The 18457-nt window shown below is 41.4% G+C and overlaps 1 protein-coding gene across 4 annotated transcripts in view; it reads left to right on the top strand.

The window, feature by feature from the left end:
* Positions 1-9183: 9183 nt before the first annotated feature.
* Positions 9184-18457, top strand: part of DCAF8 (DDB1 and CUL4 associated factor 8) — a 39355-nt gene continuing 30081 nt past the window's right edge. Inside the window, exons 1-3 of one of the 4 annotated variants that reach the window (XM_014480851.2) lie at positions 9319-9488; positions 9745-9901; positions 10396-10468. The gene's annotated coding sequence lies outside the window, so the exon portion shown is untranslated. The other 3 variants (XM_070365944.1, XM_070365938.1, XM_070365927.1) reach the window with 3 other exon arrangements.

Here is an 18457-nt window from a genome sequence, read left to right as displayed (position 1 = left end):
GTGGATCTGTGAGAGTGAGACTTGTATTCCCCAAGTGGGACTTGTATTCACTAAATAAATAAACTGTATGGATAGGATAATTTAGTTGGGACAATTTCAGCTACCCTGGTTCGTGCATAGTGTGGTTATAAATAGAATCTCTGTGGTGGCAGAAATGGAGCCAGTTTTTCAACCTGTTAACATGAACTCCTTTCTTACCCAGGCTGACTGAGCTCTGCTGTTTCTAAATGTCTGTCTTGTCAGCATCAAAGAGCAGTGCTGATCCCCTTGTTAAGTACCACTGTTCAATGAGAACAGCTCACCATTTGGTGCCAAGTTGATTATATCAAACCTTTTCCATTCTGGAAAAAACAACAGTTTAACATTCTGATCAGGACTGATATATTTTGCTTTGCCTGTAAGTGCCTGAGCCATTTGCTGGCATTGGGCCCTACGTAAGAATGCCGTGGAACAAGGTTCTCAGTTAATGGCAAAGCAAGTACAGTAATGGGCACATGACAGTGGGGCCCACTGCTCCTAAAAATACCTTTTTACCAGAAGCTTCTGACCTGGTAGAGTAGTGGGATGGCCTTTTGAAGGTGCATCTGTGGTGCCATTAAGGATGGAGTGCTGTCCTTCACAATACAGTATAAACCTACATGACCATAATAGGGTGCTTTATCCACAAAAGGTAGAATTCATGGGTTCTGGAACCAAGGGGTGGAGATAGGTGTGACCCTGTTCAATATCACTTCCGTGAGCCACTTGAAGCATTTGTACTTCCTGTCCTTGCAACTTTAAATTCTGTGGGTCTGGAGATCCTGTTTCCCAGAGTGGAGATGCTTCTACCAGGCACAGCATAAGAATCTTAATAAACTTAAAGGTATGGCTGCCATCTGGTCACTTTGGGCTCCTAATGCCAGCAAATTATCAGGCAGAAAACTTGCCATACTGTCTGGGATAATTAGCTCTGTGATGAGGAGTTAGGATCACTTTTACATTATGAATACAAACAGAAAAGTGTTTGATGCACATGTGATCCCTGGGTTAACTTTTAGTTCTCCTGTACTCAATTTTAACTGTAAATAACTAAACACTTATGGCCTGGTAGGGCATGATCTTCAGGGGCCCAGAACCCTCAGGGATGAAGATCTGGATCACCCCAGAGGTAAGCTATCTAGACTAACAAAAATTGTAGTCAGCAGGAAGATGAATCTGAAATAGGTGTCATTGAAGGAAGATGATGAGTGTCATCTGCAATTTCTGGACCAACTGCAAACCCTTTTGTGTTTCCAGAAATTGTGACTAACTTGACTTATGGAGAAACTGCTTAGATATAGAGAACTTTATAACACAAATGGCCCCAATATAGTAGACATTGTTGGTACTCTGTTCAAAGCCTCTTTACCAGGAAGTGAGTGTTGGCTGCTAATAGCTCACTGCTGCATCTTCTTGGGAATCACTCTCTGCCAACAAAAGCCACTTCTGGAAATCCCTGGAAGGTTGTTCCTTCCCAGGGATAACACCACAGTCAATGGTATGATATTAGTTCCTGTTCAGAAGTCAGTCAGGATTCTGATAGGGATTGCATTATCAGTGACGATATGTAATTAGTAATTGTGTTGTCAGCAAATGATACTAAGGTACAAAATTCCTTGCTTTCCTCAAGGTGAGCCATTTATGTGCCAAGAGTTCCCAGTGGAAGCTAAACTTATCAGCTGAACCTGTATCTTTGCCTAACTTTTCCTCTTGTCCTATCTTGCTTCACTCACTCCATTATAGGTTTTACTTGAGAGCACTCCCTCAATAAACCACTTGCACAGAATCCCTTTCTTGGACTCTGCTTCTAGGGAGAAAACAGGAGATAATAGTGTCAACTGAGAGATTTGAGTGTGACAGAAGTAGAGCAAAGAGCAAGTGTTGAGTTCAGTTTGGGAATGTTAAGGTGCCATTGGCTGGAATAGAAGAGAACATCCTCAATCTGGTAAAGTACAACTACACAAAAAATCTACAGCTAACATCATACTTAAGGATCAGGAACAATACAAGGATATCAGCCGTAACCACTTCTAGTCAATATTTTGCCAGAGGTTTTCAGTTCAGTTCAGTCACTCAGTCGTGTCCAATTCTTTGCGACCCCATGAACCACAGCACACCAGGCCTCCCTATCCATCACCAACTCCCAGAGTCCACCCAAACCCATGTCCATTGAGTCAGTGATGTCATTCAACCATCTCATCCTCTGTCGTCCCCTTCTCCTCCTGCCCTCAATCTTTCCCAGCATCAGGGTCTTTTCAAATGAGTCAGCTCTTCGCATCAGGCGGCCAAAGTATTGGAGTTTCAGCTTCAACATCAGTCCTTCCAATGAACACCCAGAACTGATCTCCTTTAGGATGGATTGGTTGGATCTCCTTGCAGTCCAAGGGACTCTCAAGAGTCTTCTCCAGCACCACACTTCAAAAGCATCAATTCTTCGGTGCTCAGCTTTCTTTATAGTCCAACTCTCACATCCATACATGACCACTGGAAAAACCATAGCCTTGACTAGATGGACCTTTGTTGACAAAGTAATGTCTCTGCTTTTTAATATGCTGTCTAGGTTGGTCATAACTTTCCTTCCAAGGAGTAAGCGTCTTTTAAATTTCATGGCTGCAGTCACCATCTGCAGTGATTTTGGAGCCCAGAAAATAAAGTCAGCCACTGTTTCCACTGCTTCCCCATCTATTTGCCATGAAGTAATGGGACCAGATGCCATGATCTTAGTTTTCTGAATGTTGAGCTTTAAGCCAGCTTTTTCACTCTCCTCTTTCACCTATCATCAAGAGGCTCTTTAGTTCTTCACTTTCTGCCATAAGGGTGATGTCATCTGCATATTTGAGGTTATTGATATTTCTCCCGGCAATCTTGATTCCAGCTTGTGCTTCTTCCAGTCCAGCGTTTCTCATGATGTACTCTGCATATAAGTTAAATAAGCAGGGTGACAATATACAGCCTTGACGTATTCCTTTTTCTATTTGGAACCAGTCTATTGTTCCATGTCTAGTTCTAACTGTTGCTTCCTGACCTGCATATAGGTTTCTCAAGAGGCAGGTCAGGTGGTCTGGTATTCCCATCTCTTTCAGCATTTTCCACAGTTTATTGTGATCCACACAGTCAAAGGCTTTGGCTTTAGTCAGAGGTTTTAGTCAGGGCAATTAAGCAAGAAAAAGAAAAGACATTGAGAATGGAAAGGAAAAATAAAACTGTATTTGCAGATATAGGAAGTCTTAAGGAATCCACTAAAAAACTATTAGAACTAATGAGTTCAGCAAGGTTGCAGGACTTAAGTTCAATATACAGAAATCAATTATATTTTTATGATTTGCAGTGAACAGTCCAGAAAAGTGAGACTAAGAAAACAATTCCATTCACAAAAGCATCAAAAAGAATACTTGGGATTAAGGGAGAAGAATACTTAAGAATAAATTTAACAAAAGAAGTACTGTTAAAACTACAAAATATTGTTAAGAAAGATCTAAATAATGTTCACGGAGCACATTGTTAAAATGTCACTACAGATCTTACTCGATTTACCATGGGGTTATGTCCTGATAAACCCATTGTAAGCTGAAAACATCCTAAGCCAATACATTTAATACACTAACCTACCAAACTCATAGGTTAGCCTAGTCTACTTTAAACATGCTCAGAACACTTAATATTAGCCTGCAGTTGGGCAAAACCATCTAATACAAAGCCTGTTTTATAATAAAGTGTTGAATATCTCATGTAATTTATTGATACTGTACTGAAAGTGAAAAAGAATGATTTTAAGTGTATTGGTTGTTTACCCTCATGATTGGCTGACTGGGAGCTGTGGCTCACTGTTGCTGCCCAACGTCCTGAAAGAATATCCTACCACATATCCCTAGCCCAGGAAAAGATCAAAAGTCAAAGTACAGTTTTTACAGAATGTTTATCTCTTACACACCACCATAAAGTAAAAAAATAGTAAGCTGAACCATTGTCAGTTGGGAACTGTTCTACTCCCTAATCTCCATATTCAATGCAATCTCTATCAGAATCCCAGCTTGCTTTGTGGAAATTGACTAACTAATCCTAAAATTCATATGGCATCACAGTGGACTCAAAGGAAGAAAATAATCTTTAAAAACTTACCACAAAGCAATGATAATCAAAACAGTGTGATGAGGGCTTCCATGGTGTTCAGTGGTTAGGAATCCACCGCCAGGGCAGGGGACACAGGTTCAGTCCCTGGTCCAGGAAGATCCTACATGCCATGGGGCACCTAGGCCTGTGTGCCACAACTACTGAGCCTGAGCACCTAGAACCTGTGCTCTCTACAATGAGAGAAAGCCTGCAGGCAGCGACAAAAACCCAGTGCAACAAAAAAACAAATCTTAAAAATGTGGTGATGGCACATAGAAAAGACATAGATACAAGTGGAGTAGAATTAAGACTCCAAAGTAAATCTATATATCTGTGGTTAACTGATTTGTTTTACAAAGGGGCCAAAACCATCCAATGAGAAAGAACAGTCTTTTCAACAGTTGCCCCGGGACAACTAGATAGCCACATGCAAAATAATACGTTCAATCCTTACCTCACCCCATATAAAAAACTTAAAATAAACAGCTAAAAGTAATAACTGTGTCCATGGGATTCTCCAGGCAAAAGTACTGGAGTGGTAGCCATTCCCTTCTCCAGGGGATCTTCCCAACCCAGGGATCCAACCCAAGTCTCATGCATAGTAGGCAGATTCTTTACTGTCTGAGCTACCAGGGAAACCCAAGAATTATATAGGACCCCAAAAGCATGAGCAATGAAAGAAAAAGATAAATTGGACCTCATCAAAATTAAAGTTTGTGCTTCAAAGGACACCATCAAAAAAGGGCAAAGACAGCTCACCGAATGGGAGAAAATATTTAAATCACATAACTGATGAAGGATTTCTATCTAGAAAAACTATGTACTGTTACAACTCCATAATAAAAAGACAAGTAACCCAATTTAAAAATGAGCAAAGGAGGGCTTCCCTGGTGGCACAGTGGTTAAAAATCCACCTGCCAGTACTGGAGACACGGGTTCAATTGCTGATCGAGGAAGATCCCACATGCTGCAGAGCAATTAAGCCTGTGCACCACAACTATTGAGCCTGTGCTCCGGAGCCTGGAAGCTGCAACTACTGAGCCCATGTGCCGCAACTACTGAATCCCAAGAGCCGTAGAGCCTGTGCAGTGCAACAAGAGAAGCCATTGCATCACTGCAATGAGAAGCCTGCACATCACAACTAGTGACTAGGCCCTACTCGCCGCAACTAGAGAAAAGCCCGCATGGCAACGAAGACTCAGCACAGCCATAAATAAAAACTTTTAAAAGAAAAGTGAAAGTCCCTTGGTTGTGTCCGACTCTTTGCGCCCCATGGACTACAGTTCTCCAGGCTAGAATACTGGAGTGGGTAGCCTTTCCCTTCTCCAAGGGATCTTCCCAACCCAGAGATCAAACCCAGGTCTCCCACATTGCAGGTGGATTCTTTACCAGCTGAGCTACCAGGGAAGCCCAAGAATACTGGAGTGGGTTTTTAAAAGAAAAACAACCTATTATTTTAAAAAGTGAGCAGAGGACTTAAATAGACATTTCTCCAAAAGAAACAAAAATGAGCAATAAACACATGAAAAGATACTTGACGTTGTTTGTCATCAGGGAAGTGCAAATCAAAAATCAAACCCATTAGGATGTCTGGAATCAGAAAGTTATTAAACATTGGTAAAGATGGGAAAAAACTGGAACCTTTATACATTGCTGGTGTGAAAGTAAAATGGTACAACAGCTTCAAAAAGCACTCTGTCAGTTCCTCAAATGATTAAACATAGAGTTAACCATATGACCCAGCAATTTAATTCCTAAGTATATGCTCCAAAGAAATGAAACATATGTCCAAACAAAAACTTGTATATACATTTTTATAGCAGCATTTTTTGCAATAGCTGAAAGGTAGAAACAACACTAACATCCATCAACAGATGAATGGTTGAACGTATACAATGGAATATTTGTTTTAAAAGAAGTACTGTTACATTCTATCAGTCAGTTCAGTTCAGTTCAGTCGCTCAGTCGTGTCCGACTCTTTGCGACCCCATGAATTGCAGCACGCCAGGCCTCCCTGTCCATCACCAACTCCCGGTGTTCACTGAGACTCACGTCCATCGAGTCAGTGATGCCATCCAGCCATCTCATCCTCTGTTGTCCCCTTCTCCTCCTGCCCCCAGTTCCTCCCAGCAACAGAGTCTTTTCCAATGAGTCAACTCTTCGCATGAGGTGGCCAAAGTACCGGAGTTTCAGCTTTAGCATCATTCCTTCCAAAGAAATCCCAGGGCTGATCTCCTTCAGAATGGACTGGTTGGATCTCCTTGCAGTCCAAGGGACTCTCAAGAGTCTTCTCCAACACCACAGTTCATTCTATACAATGGGTGAATTTTGGAAGCATGCTAAGTGAAATAAGCCAGTCACAAAAGGCCACATACTATATGATTCCATTCATATGAAAGTCCAGAATAGAGAAATCTATAGGGATAAAATAGATTAGTGGTTTCTTGGAGAGGGGTGGGAGATGGGGGTGGGAGGTGACACCTAAAGGAACCTGGGTTTTTGTGGGGTTTTTTTAGGGGATGAAGATTATTGAAAATTGACTGTGGTTATGGTTGCACATATCTGTGAATGTACCCAAAGCCATTCAACTGAACGCTTTAAATGAGTGAATTGTATGGTATGTGAATTTCATCTCAATAAAGCTGTTTTTTAAAAAGTGCATTGGCTCTCAGGTGTGTCAGTCTAAAGCTTGAAGGAGAAGCCTGGTTTGGAAATAAATACATGGGAGTCATCATTATGTGGATAGTAGTTTGAAGTGAAGTGAAGTAAAAGTTGCTCAGTCATGTCCAGTTGTTTGCAACCCCATGGACTATACAGTTCATGGAATTCTCCAGGCCAGAATCCTGTAGTGGGTAGCCTTTCCCTTCTCCAGGGGATCTTCCCAACCCAGAGATCGAAACCAGGTCTCCTGCATTGTAGGCAGATTCTTTACCAGCTCAGCCACAAGGGAAACCCAACAACACTGCAGTGGGTAGCCTATCCCTTCAGCAAATCTTCCTGACTCAGGAATCGATCTGGGGTCTCCTGCATTGCAAGCGGATTCTATACCAACTGAGCTATAAGGGAAGCCCTCAGCAGAGGTGCCTTCCATAACCACATATGTAAAAGAACTCATCTACGTAGGTAACCCACTTTTACCCCGCTTTATTTTTCTTTACATTTAATATTGTCTGCATGGCCCTCTTCTCCCCCTACACTCCCAACCCCTGCATTAATAAGTTCCATGAATGTTGGAATCTTGGTTTGTTTTATTCACTACTGCAGCCCCAGTACCTAGAAGAGGCCTTACATGTAGCAGGAATTCAATAGTCGTTGATGGAATGAATGAAAGAATGAATAGAATGTTAAGGCATTAGATAGTTAACTGTGTTCTAAAGTCCTCTTAGGTGATAGGGTTATAAAGATGAAAAAGACATAGCCATTGCCCTTATAGAGTTTATATTCTAGTAGTATAGATTACAAATATATAATTAGAGGTTAAATATTATATGTAAAAAAATGGTATAAAATGCACAGTGAAAGGACAAAGAATGATGATAGTGTTCAGTTCAGTTCAGTCGCTCAGTCATGTCCGACTCTTTGCAACCCCATGAATCGCAGCACGCCAGGCCTCCCTGTCCATCACCAACTCCTGGAGTTCACTCAGACTCACGTCCATCGAGTCAGTGATGCCATCCAGCCATCTCATCCTCTGTCGTCCCCTTCTCCTCGCCCCCAATCCCTCCCAGCATCAGAGTCTTTTCCAGTGAGTCAACTCTTCGCATGAGGAGGCCAAAGTACTGGAGTTTCAGCTTTAGCATCATTCCTTCCAAAGAAATCCCAGGGCTGATCTCCTTCAGAATGGACTGGTTGGATCTCCTTGCAGTCCAAGGGACTCTGAAGAGTCTTCTCCAACACCACAGTTCAAAAGCATCAATTCTTCGGCTCTCAGCCTTCTTCACAGTCCAACTCACATCCACACATGACCACAGGAAAAACCATAGCCTTGACTAGACGGACCTTTGTTGCAGGATACTATTATAGCTGGCATGGTTAAGAGTTGTCTCTCTGAGGAAGGAGTATTTGAGTAGAGATCTGATTAAGTGGACAGAACAAGTCTAGTAAAGATCTGGTAGGTGAACATTCCAAGAAGACGGAACAAGTGCAAAAGCCCTCGGGCTCTTCATACTTTGGTCAAGAGTGACAACAAGAAGGCCAAAGGGCTAGAGCAGGGTTAAAGCTAAGTAGTATCAGAGAAATAGGAGCAGTATCATGTAGGGCTTTCCTTGGAGGCCCTTTTGAGCATTTTGATTTTTATTGTGTGATGGGAAGCTTTTGAGCGAGTCATCTGGCTTACATTTTAAAAGGTCAATCTGACTGCCCTTATTTAACTAGTTGGGCAATAATGGAAGTAGACAAACCAGCTTGGCATCTGTTGCAATACTCCAGGTATTATAATAATGACTTATAATAGGAATGTAGCGGTAGAAGAGGTGACAAGGAGCCTTGCACCCTGGCCTTCCGGTCACCCCCGACCCCAACCCTCCATCCCCGGCCTGGCAGCTAGGTGTAACCTTTTCACGGGTCTTCTGCACGCTTCCTTCAGGTGTCAGAAGTAGGCAGAGTGAATACCTCCAGTCCCATCCGTGGGAGTCTTCAACGCACTACCCTGCTTCAGAGAGCCTCTTGAATAGCTTAGCTGCATCTCAGGCTTCTTAAAAAATGGAGGCTCCCAGGGGTAAATAGCTCTCAGAGGTATAGAAACCACTTAACAAGGTCCTCAAAGGAAATGGGCTTTCAGAAGAAATCTAGAGACAGCTGCTTGTTCCAAGTATTTAAAAACGGGGGAAAATGGAAGTCGTTCAGAAGGTTGCCTGCCAGCCTGTTAGAAATGAAGTTGATTTCCACCACAATTCTGGGAGGCCGTCTACCTTTTGAGTATCACGAGCAAAGTGAACCCCCAGCAAAACTACCAAAAGCCAACTTTCCCTCCTCAGTAATGCGCACGCGCCCCTCGCTCCGTTTTCCGTTGACTTTAAGCCCCGCCCCCTATGCGTCCTTCGAGGAGGGTTGGGAGCCCAGAGCTTGCGCGACCACTTTCCCCCAACCTTCTCCAGCACAGCGTCGCAAAGGGGCCGGAAAGCGTGGCGGCGCAGGCGCAAGCGCAGAGAGCGGAGGCGGTGGTGGTGGCGGCCGCTGGCCAGTGTAAGATGGCGGCGGCGTTGGTGGCGGCAGTGGACGGGGCGGCTGGGCCCGGAACAGTTGGAGCAGCCGCTGGCAGAAGGATGACCCAAGACGGGAAGCGGGCTGCTGAGCCTCGCCGGCTCCCGTGCTTGTAACTGCCCCAGCAGGACATCCCCCCCTCCCCCTTGACCTACCCGGTCCGTGTCTCGTTCCGGCTTGGCCTGACCCCTTCTCCCCTGGCCCAAACCCCTTCAGGATGGGTTTGACTCCTTTCCCAAGCTCCCAGGGCTCAGGTCTTTTCCCCATGACCCGAGTCACCGCTGGGAGGACTGGCTGCCCTTCCCTCAGGTCAGCCCCAGGGTTGCCCCTAGGAGCCTGCCCCACAGTCTGCAGGACCTCTCGCTTCGTCGGGTGACTCATTTGTGTGCGCTCCCCACCCCACCCCACCTTTAGATTGAGGGACGCGGCTCCCCTCGTGTTTCCCCGTAACCTCGGGGCCACCGCGCAGTGTGTCCCCCTCCCCCATCTCGAGTTCTCGGGCCCAGCACCTTGTACGGAAGGCCGAGGTTCAAGAACCCGGGAGTCAGTTGTTGCCGTCTTTTCCTGTCCGGTTTGTAATGTAATTCTCGTAGTCTGCCTCCCTTCACCCCTAAATCTTTGAGGACACCCTAGAACGGTGCCGTTTGGTCCCTGTTAGTTGGAAAGCATCTGGTGGTTTGAATTTCTGACTCATGCGATTGCTGCTGGAGTCTGTAAACAAACCGGCACCAGCGCGATCACGCTCTCTGCGGGATTTCCCCCCTGCTCTGTGGCTGCTTGTTGAGAGGTTTGCTTATGGGTTAGCTTTGAAAAGATTCAGGTTTTACTTTCCAATGAGTTTTACATTTTAGCAGAACTAGGAGATTACTTGCCTGGTTCGTTTCATTTCTGTAACAATGTTTGAAAGTTACTTCTTTAGTAGTCAGATAAATTTCTGTGGTTCTAAATAGTTCGACGAGGTCTGAAAAATACTAACATGTATTAATACTTTTTTATTATATTACAATTTTTTATTATGTTTAGTAGAAGAGACACCTTTGCCATTTAAACTTTAACTTTTCTCAGTCCTTCAGTGAATCTGCAGACCTATTTTCTCAGGAGCTCAGCCTGACCCTACTTCAGTGATAAAGGAGGAAAGGTGAGTAGGAGTTGAAGGCATTTAAATTCCTGAGTTCAAGACATACCCTACTCTGGTGCTCAAGTGCTGACCACTAAAGTCATAAAATTCCTTCCACTGTTTCCAAAGAGTTGGGGTATTGTTCTTGGCTTTGTTCCAGGTCTGGTAAAATTACTTTTGCAAGTTTAATTGACTCTAGGCTTCTTGACTTTCTGTCCTAAATGGTTGCTGCTTATCTTCACATGACTCCTGTTAAGCCTAGAAGTGAATGTATCTTCCTCTTTATTCATTTGCCTTGCGTTTTGCCTTTGTGTTTCTTACGCTGTTAAAAGCTGGGAATTAGTTTGCCAGAGTTCTCTTTAGCCCTTTGTCAAATCGATTCTCTTTGCCTCTTAAGGCTTTGGATTGTCATTTCTTGCTATTTAGGGGAACATTTAGCTGCTTTTAACTAAAAGCTAGTGAATCCTGAGTGATACTGCCTTTAGTTGGTGTCTAAGTTCATCCACCTCAGAATTCTGGTTTCAGGACTTAGAGATAAGTTTTGAGTGGAAAAAAGACCCTACAAAACAGTGGTGCTCTTTTATATCTGATCTGAAGAATTCTTATTTAGCAGAGGAATCATCCTATGCATTCAGCAGCATGGGCCAGTGCCACAGAGGGAGTTAGGACATACTAGTGGTAAATGTAATTTTTGTAAAGATTTTGGATTCCTGGTAGCAGAGAATAGTACTATGGTTGAGTTTCATGGAATGTGATGGAAGAGTTGAGTGGCTCTGGAAGGTAGACCTGGCTGATTCTTAATATGTTTATGGTTTGTAGTAGGAAGAGGTTGAGTGTGACACTGGTGAGTTTTATTCCACATGGTGTTCTGTGTAGAAATTGCTTATTAGGAGCTGAAATAAGGTCATTGGCAGTATGTGTGTGTATCAATAAAATAAAAGAAAAATACAGTCTTTAGAACTTGATAGGTCTGGGTTTAAATACTGTACTAAGATTTATTAGCCATGTAACCTTGGGCAAGTCACTTAAACTTTTCTGAGTCCTTTCTTAATTTCCGCCTCTCTATAAGTGGAATAATACAGCTTATGTCCTAGAGTCATTGTCAGTATTGTGTGAGGAAACTCATATAAAGGTCTTACATTATGCCTAGCACAAGATAGACACTAAAAAAATTTTCTTTACACATCATTGATACAGCTTTAAATAAGTTGTATGTTAGTGTCCTCTTCTTTGCATTTTACTTTTGAACGTGTTTTCCTGGTAATTTTTTCAGATTCATTTTTAATTGGCCAGCTTAGATGTGTTCTTTGTAGGTGCCCACCTAGGTTGCCTTTTGATCGTGGTTCAGGTCATTCTGGTGGGAGTTCAAGACCAGAGAACAGCAGGAATATTAGATGTTGATGTATGTGTCTTTCTAAATTCATTCTCAAACTAATGATCAGTAACTTTCCTTTATTCTTTGCTCCTACCTCTTGGTCTCCCTTTTAGCACACCTAATCAGAGTTTATATAATTCCTTCCCTTCCTGATTCAATGTTGCTCACCACCTCAGCTCCAGCTACCGCTTATGCCTTTTTGTTTTTGCCACAGAAAGAACACATTTTTTTCCAAGCCGTTGGGCTTTGCAGTGATCCTCATCAATAGCTTATCAAAGGACTAGACCATGAGGGACTTCCTGGTGGTCTAGTGGTTAAGACTGCGCTTCCTTTTCAGGGAGTATGGGTTTGATCCCTGGTCAGGGAACTAGGATCCCCATGGCCAAAACAACAACCCTGGACCGTGAAAAAGTCTCCTTTCTTATTGAAGTGAATCTGGGCTAGGAAGTCAGGAATGCAGTGTTTATTTCATCTCCCCAACTTGGCCATCTTAATATAACAGCAGAGATGAAAAGTTTTTAACCTTCTCTTGTTGGCTTTCATTTCACATTTTTTTTTTTTTTGAAATTTTGTCAGAATTTTTATTTTATTTATTTATTTATTTTAATTGGAGGCTAATTACTTTACAATATTGTATTGGTTTTGCCATACATTGACATGACATATATCTTTGAGGGAGGTAAGGGCACATGAAAATTAAGAAAATGTTGATAACATTGCGATGAAAGCAACTGTATTCATTCAAGCCAATGATCAACTTAAAGTTAACCAACTTTCATTACTACCATCTAGGGTCTAAATACTCTCTCTTGAAAGGTAAAAACTCTTGGGGTGAAGGATAGTAACGTGCACTTTATTATTTGTGTTTTGGGTTTTTTTGAGATCTAGAGTTCTGTGTTGAGTAGGGCAGGAGCAGGTGTGGGAGGAGAAAAGGAACTATGTTGAAAGAGCCCAACTTTGTTCCTTATTACTCTATGTGCTGGGTAAGGGCCTCCGCCCACCATCACCACCACCAGGAAGGGCTTCACATTTTATGCTCCAGGTGACACCTGTGTGTACAGTGAAGCAGTATTTGTAGTCTCTGGACCACAATTCTAAAATTCGTGTATTTCTGAGGATATTTTATATTTCAGGATGTTGCATAAGAATTGTTGCATCTTGCTAGGAAGTATTTCCTTCTGTGGCTGCAGTAAGAGGCTAGTTATGCTTATGATCTTAGTTCCCACCACCAACCTGACAGGGCATTTTATACAGCAACTTATTAAATGTGTAAGAATCAGTCTCCGTGACCTTTAGTTTTGATCAGGATCAACCTAAGACAGAATCGTGTCTTCAGAGAAAAAAGAAATGTCTTTTTATTACCTTTTAAAAAGCGTACTGGCATTTCAAAAGCAGACATGCTCTAGTAGAAGACATTCTATAGAAGTGTGCCCTGTTGTGGGAGACTGAGGTCTTCAAAGTTTCATGCTCTAGGTCCTGTGTTCTATCAGATGAGTTAAAGGCTTTTAAATAATGAAGTGACTGGTTGACCTTTGTTTTCAGTAGATAGGTTTATTTCTGGATTATTTCTACTGTGGAAAAGTTACTCTAAACATGTCTAGTAAATGTTCAGAGTTTCTATAAAAGAGTTATCCAAACAGCTTTTTATTGCATCCCAGTGGTGTTAGAGTTAGTTTTTAAGATTGAATTAATTTTTTTTTTAAAGCAGATTATTGGTGAGCCAAGATAATCTGTTATTTACCCTCACCCATTTGGAACCCAGGCAACTGAAGGAATTGAATCAGTGGCAGTCATGGAAGTAATGACTGTGCATATTTTAGTCTCAGAGCCCAAAGGCAGTGATTTTAGATTAGCTTTATAGTAATGCTGAAAACTTTTCATCTCTCATTTTCATGAGTAAACTTCATCACTCTTAAAATTGGTCAGAAAAAGGGGTTACCTGTTCTTGTTTACTGATTCAGTTATTCTTAGAGTGAGAAGAAAGTCTTGAAAGGTCTTTAAAGATTAGAGTGTGATGCATTTTATGAATTTGTCACTTCTTTATATAACATTTAAAAAAAATTTCTGCCTCTACAGAACATAGTTTCTGGGCCAGAAGTTCAGTTTCTCAAGTATTACCTTTATCCAAGGAAGGTATATGCCCAAGATAAGCCAGTGAACTAAAGCTGTCCTGAATTTGCAAATAGGGCATGATAAGTGATTAAATTGACAAAGATGACATCTTATTAATGGAATGTAGTATGTCTAATAGATTGGGTTATTGTAAAAAGTTTCATCGTATCTAAGAGGTTAAATATTTGCTCTTATCCTCTGAGGATACTATTTAAGGAGGTCTGGGCAAGTTCTAATGTGAAGCATCCATGTTGCCTCACGTGTCTTTTTTTTTTTTAAGTTAGCCATCTGGAAAGCTATTATAGGATTTACCTCTAGTGGTAGCCAAGAGGCTATATTCCTCTGGTGTTTGAGCATTGCCACATTTTCAGGTATATTTGTAACCTTACTCAGGACCCACATTATACTCTCGCCTCTAGTTTCATTCAGATTGGAGGGGATGTCTTGATGTTTTTAGCCTCTCCTTATTGTTTTAAGTTGTACCCTTTTATCTCTCTGGTATACTTTTGAACAATTTTAAGAAAAAATTTGAAATGTGAAAGGCAAAAACAGGTAATGGGGACTGGATTCTGATATAAATACAAATCATTTCATAGTAACACTATGTTTAATAGTGTTAGTAACAAATGTTTAAGTATAAAACATTTCATAGAAACACAATGAAATTTCCTAAGTGATTTTCCTTAAAATTATTTAAATTGAGGTGAATGTTGTTATAAAAAGTTCCTTAGCTCTGCTGCTGCTGGAGATAGCACTTAGCACATTCCTAACATACCCTGAAATACTGTTAGTAGAATTAAAGTCAATAAACTATAAACACAGGGCACTTGGTGTTACCAACAGGGAGAGAAGGCATTCATTCCAGTGGAGGAACAGAGTTCCTTGTTTTTAGTATAGTTGATGTAGGACTTATGTTCCCCCTCATCATTTGTGATGATTGCTTTGAAGTTTTCACCTTGGCTATCTTCTGACACTTCAAAAGGCAGGAGAACTTAAAGAGACTTAATGTGGTGGGCTCTTGGGTGTATTGCTTTACCCTAGTTCGTAGAACATGAATGTGCTCAAAGGAAGGTATTAACAGAGCTCTCTGAATTCTTTTTTTTTTTTTAGTTTGGGTGTGCCAGTCTTAGTCATGGCGTGCAAATTCTTAGTTGTGGTATGTAGGATCTAGTTCCCTTACCAGAGATCGAACTTGTGCCCCCTGCATTGGGAGCCCAGAGTCTTAACCACTGAACCACCAGGGAAGTCCCTCTCTGAATAGAATTCAGAGAACAGTATTCTCTGAATACTTTAAAAGACCAGTGATATAGCAGGTAAGCAGATTTCATAGACTTGGAACTATGTCTTAATTTGTGTACAGTGTTTGGAGGATCATTGTTGAGTGGTGAAGATGCCTAGGCTTCTCTAGAAAACGCAGTCTGGAACCAGAGATGAGAAGCTAGAAAATTAATATAAATGCCTGACACGTATAGACAGCCAATTGCAAATACCATGTTTAATCCTCTAAACCATTTCTTCAGGATAATGGTATTGTCCCATTTTATAAAAAGAGAAACAAACTCACAGGTAGGTGGTAGAAGTAAAATTCAAACCCAAGTCTGAGTAACACCAAAGCCCTTTTCTTTTCATTATACCATATGCTGTCTTTAAGAACCAGGGCTCTTCAATGCCAAGTGATGAAGCAACTTGAGCTGAAAGGTAGAATTCAGTGCTGCTTACAAAAGTGTATTTAAAGTATAAAAGGTCGGTCCAAATGATAATATGAATGAAAACATTTTTTAATTGTTGACACATAGATCTCAGATTATCATTAATTGGTAATCTAATAAGTTTTTTATGGGAATAATGTTAATGGGCTTAATGGAAGAGATAGCTGAATCTTTTATGATACTTGAATAGGGAGAAAACCAGCATTTTCCCTCAGTTCCTGAGGTGATCCCACAGAGAAGCGGCTGCTCATTGAGCCAGACTGTCAGTCCCGCCCCTGTACAGTGCTGCTCACGTTGGTCCCCTTCTGTTCATGTCTTCTGCCATCCTCCGGATACAGGGTCTCATTGCTTCTAACTTTGGCAACTTTGTGATAGCTTTTTTAAAAAATATTTCATGTGTGTCTTTTTAAGAATTATTTGTTACAATGTTTAATTACACGGGGTCTTGGTTGCCGCATGTTGCCGCATGTGAGCATTTCTGTAGGGGTTACTCTTTGCTGCCCTGTGAGGGCTTCCTTTGGCAGAGCACAGGTTCTAGGCGCACAGGCTGAGATGGTGGCACACAGACTTAATTGTGCATCAGCATGTGGAGTCTTCCTTGATTGGGGATCAAACCCATGTCGCCTGCATTGGCAGGCTGATTCTTATCCACTGTGTTACCAGGGAAGTCCTTTGATAGCTTTTAAACTGGTTTCTCCCTTTCTGTCTATCTTGTCATTCTTAACCAAATCTTCCTGGTGCCTAACACACACACACACACTCACTCACTCATTCTTCCACTGTGCTACCAGGGAAGTCTTTTAAACTTGTTTCTCCTTTTTCTGTCCATCTTATTATTCTGACCAAATCTTCCTGATGCCTAACACACACACTTCTTAACTGATGAACTGTTTCCCCCTGAAACAATATAATCCTTATTCTGTTGAACTATAACAATATTCTATTTATCTTTTCTTTTTCTTTCTTTTTTTTCATTTTTTTCTTTTTTTCCCATTTTTTGGCTGCACCACGTGGCTTGTGGGATTTTAGTTACCCAACCAGAAATTGAACCTGGGCTATGGTAGTGAAAGAGCAAAGTCCTAACCACTGGACCACCATGGAATTTCCTATCTTTTTTTTTTTTTAATGGTACTAACACTTGTGTCTCTTATATCATAGTTGTATACCTGTTTTTCCTAATTGATTATTGGCTACAAAAGGTATTATGACTGCCTTGTTTGTATTTGTAGCTCCTATCTTGCCTTGTACATTGTTGCATTACTAGCATGTCTCAGTACAAATGGGCCACTGGGTGGTGCCAAAGGCTTATAATTTAGATAAAAAAGGGAGGCTCGAGCTGCTGTATGGTTAGCCGGTGCTGTTGCTTATTCTGCAGGATAGGAATAGAGATTAATTTCCCTGATCCCAGAAACATTTATAGTTTCTGCTCCTCATTCCAGCTTACCAGAGGAGACAGTATAGTGTATTTATTAATAACACCTCCAACTACTTTAATAGAGAGTAGCCCAGAACTAAAGGCTTGCCTCGCTATAAACATATTTTATATAGTATGAGTTTCAGCTTCCTTGGAGTCATTCTTTGAATTTCAGACCCTAAGGTTCTCTGTCTGATTAATAAACACTGTACTATTAGAGTCGGGCTGGCAGCTGGGGTTGGGAAGGTTGGCTTGGAGAAGTGTTTACTGTAAAGTAGAAGAGTAGTAAGGTAAGGAGAATGAATTTAAATGAGTCATTTCAGTTTGAAAGCAAAAACTGGGTATGGAGAATGAGTAGTACTGGTTGATTCCAGATGGACTGTGGGGACCCAAGACTGAAAAGCAAATTTGTACTTTGAATGGAGATCAACCCTGAACAGCTGTTCAGTCATGAGTGGTATGGGACATCTGTCCTCCCAAGAGGAACTAGGGATTGTGTGGCTCTCAGATATCTGTCTTACTAATAATTGAAGTAGTTTCTACCATCACCTTTCACTTTCAGAGGAAGTTCTGAGACCTTGTCTCATTTAAACATGGGTGTCTATGTAAGAAACTTGGGAACTTAAGTTGCAGAATGAGACATGCCACATGAGACAGCTGGATGGACCCAAGAGAATGCTGGGATTATGTAACTCAAGAGAACTCACTGAACCTAAGTTCAAGTCTTAGTAAAGGTATCAGGAACAGTAATATTATTTAGAAATGGAAACTGAGGTAGAGTAGAGTTATCAGACCGTTTTCCATAGACCCTAGACTCCAAATGGATTAAAGTGAACTTGAAAGAGAAATTTTTGAAATTTCTCTCAAGGTAGAAGGCATATGTATACAAATTAATAGTACAACTACTATAACTACTTTGGACTACTTTAAGCTTCTGATATTCTTAGCTGTCACCTAGACTAGGGTTGAAGACTTTTATGAGTTCAGGATTTGTCTTACATTTAATGGGTTCTGATAAGGCAGCTTTGTTTGCAACAAAAATTCTTCCATGTTTTAATTTTCAGGCAAGAAGACCTGACATTTTGCTCTCATTTATTGTGACCTACTGACCACTATTAGGTAGCTTCTATTAATAATCACAAGCTCTAGAGTCTAGTATTTTTAATTGTTGGGTTGTATCTTGTCATTTAACACTTTGCATGAATCTCCTCCCCCTCACCCCCTTTCTCTTTTCTGGCCAGATTGATTGATAATTTACATACAGTAAAATTTGTCCTTTGTTTCATTGACCTATTCTGTGAATTGTAACAAATGCATAGTCACGTGACACCACTGCGATGAAGGCACAGAACATTTTCATCTTTCCAAGAGGTTTTCTCACGCCTGTTTGTTGTTAGTTC

Source organism: Bos mutus, chromosome 3, assembly GCF_027580195.1.
Source record: "Bos mutus isolate GX-2022 chromosome 3, NWIPB_WYAK_1.1, whole genome shotgun sequence".
Classification (NCBI taxonomy): Eukaryota; Metazoa; Chordata; class Mammalia; order Artiodactyla; family Bovidae; genus Bos; species Bos mutus.
Note: the sequence above shows the minus strand (reverse complement) of the source record. Positions and strands in the feature narration are given on the sequence as shown.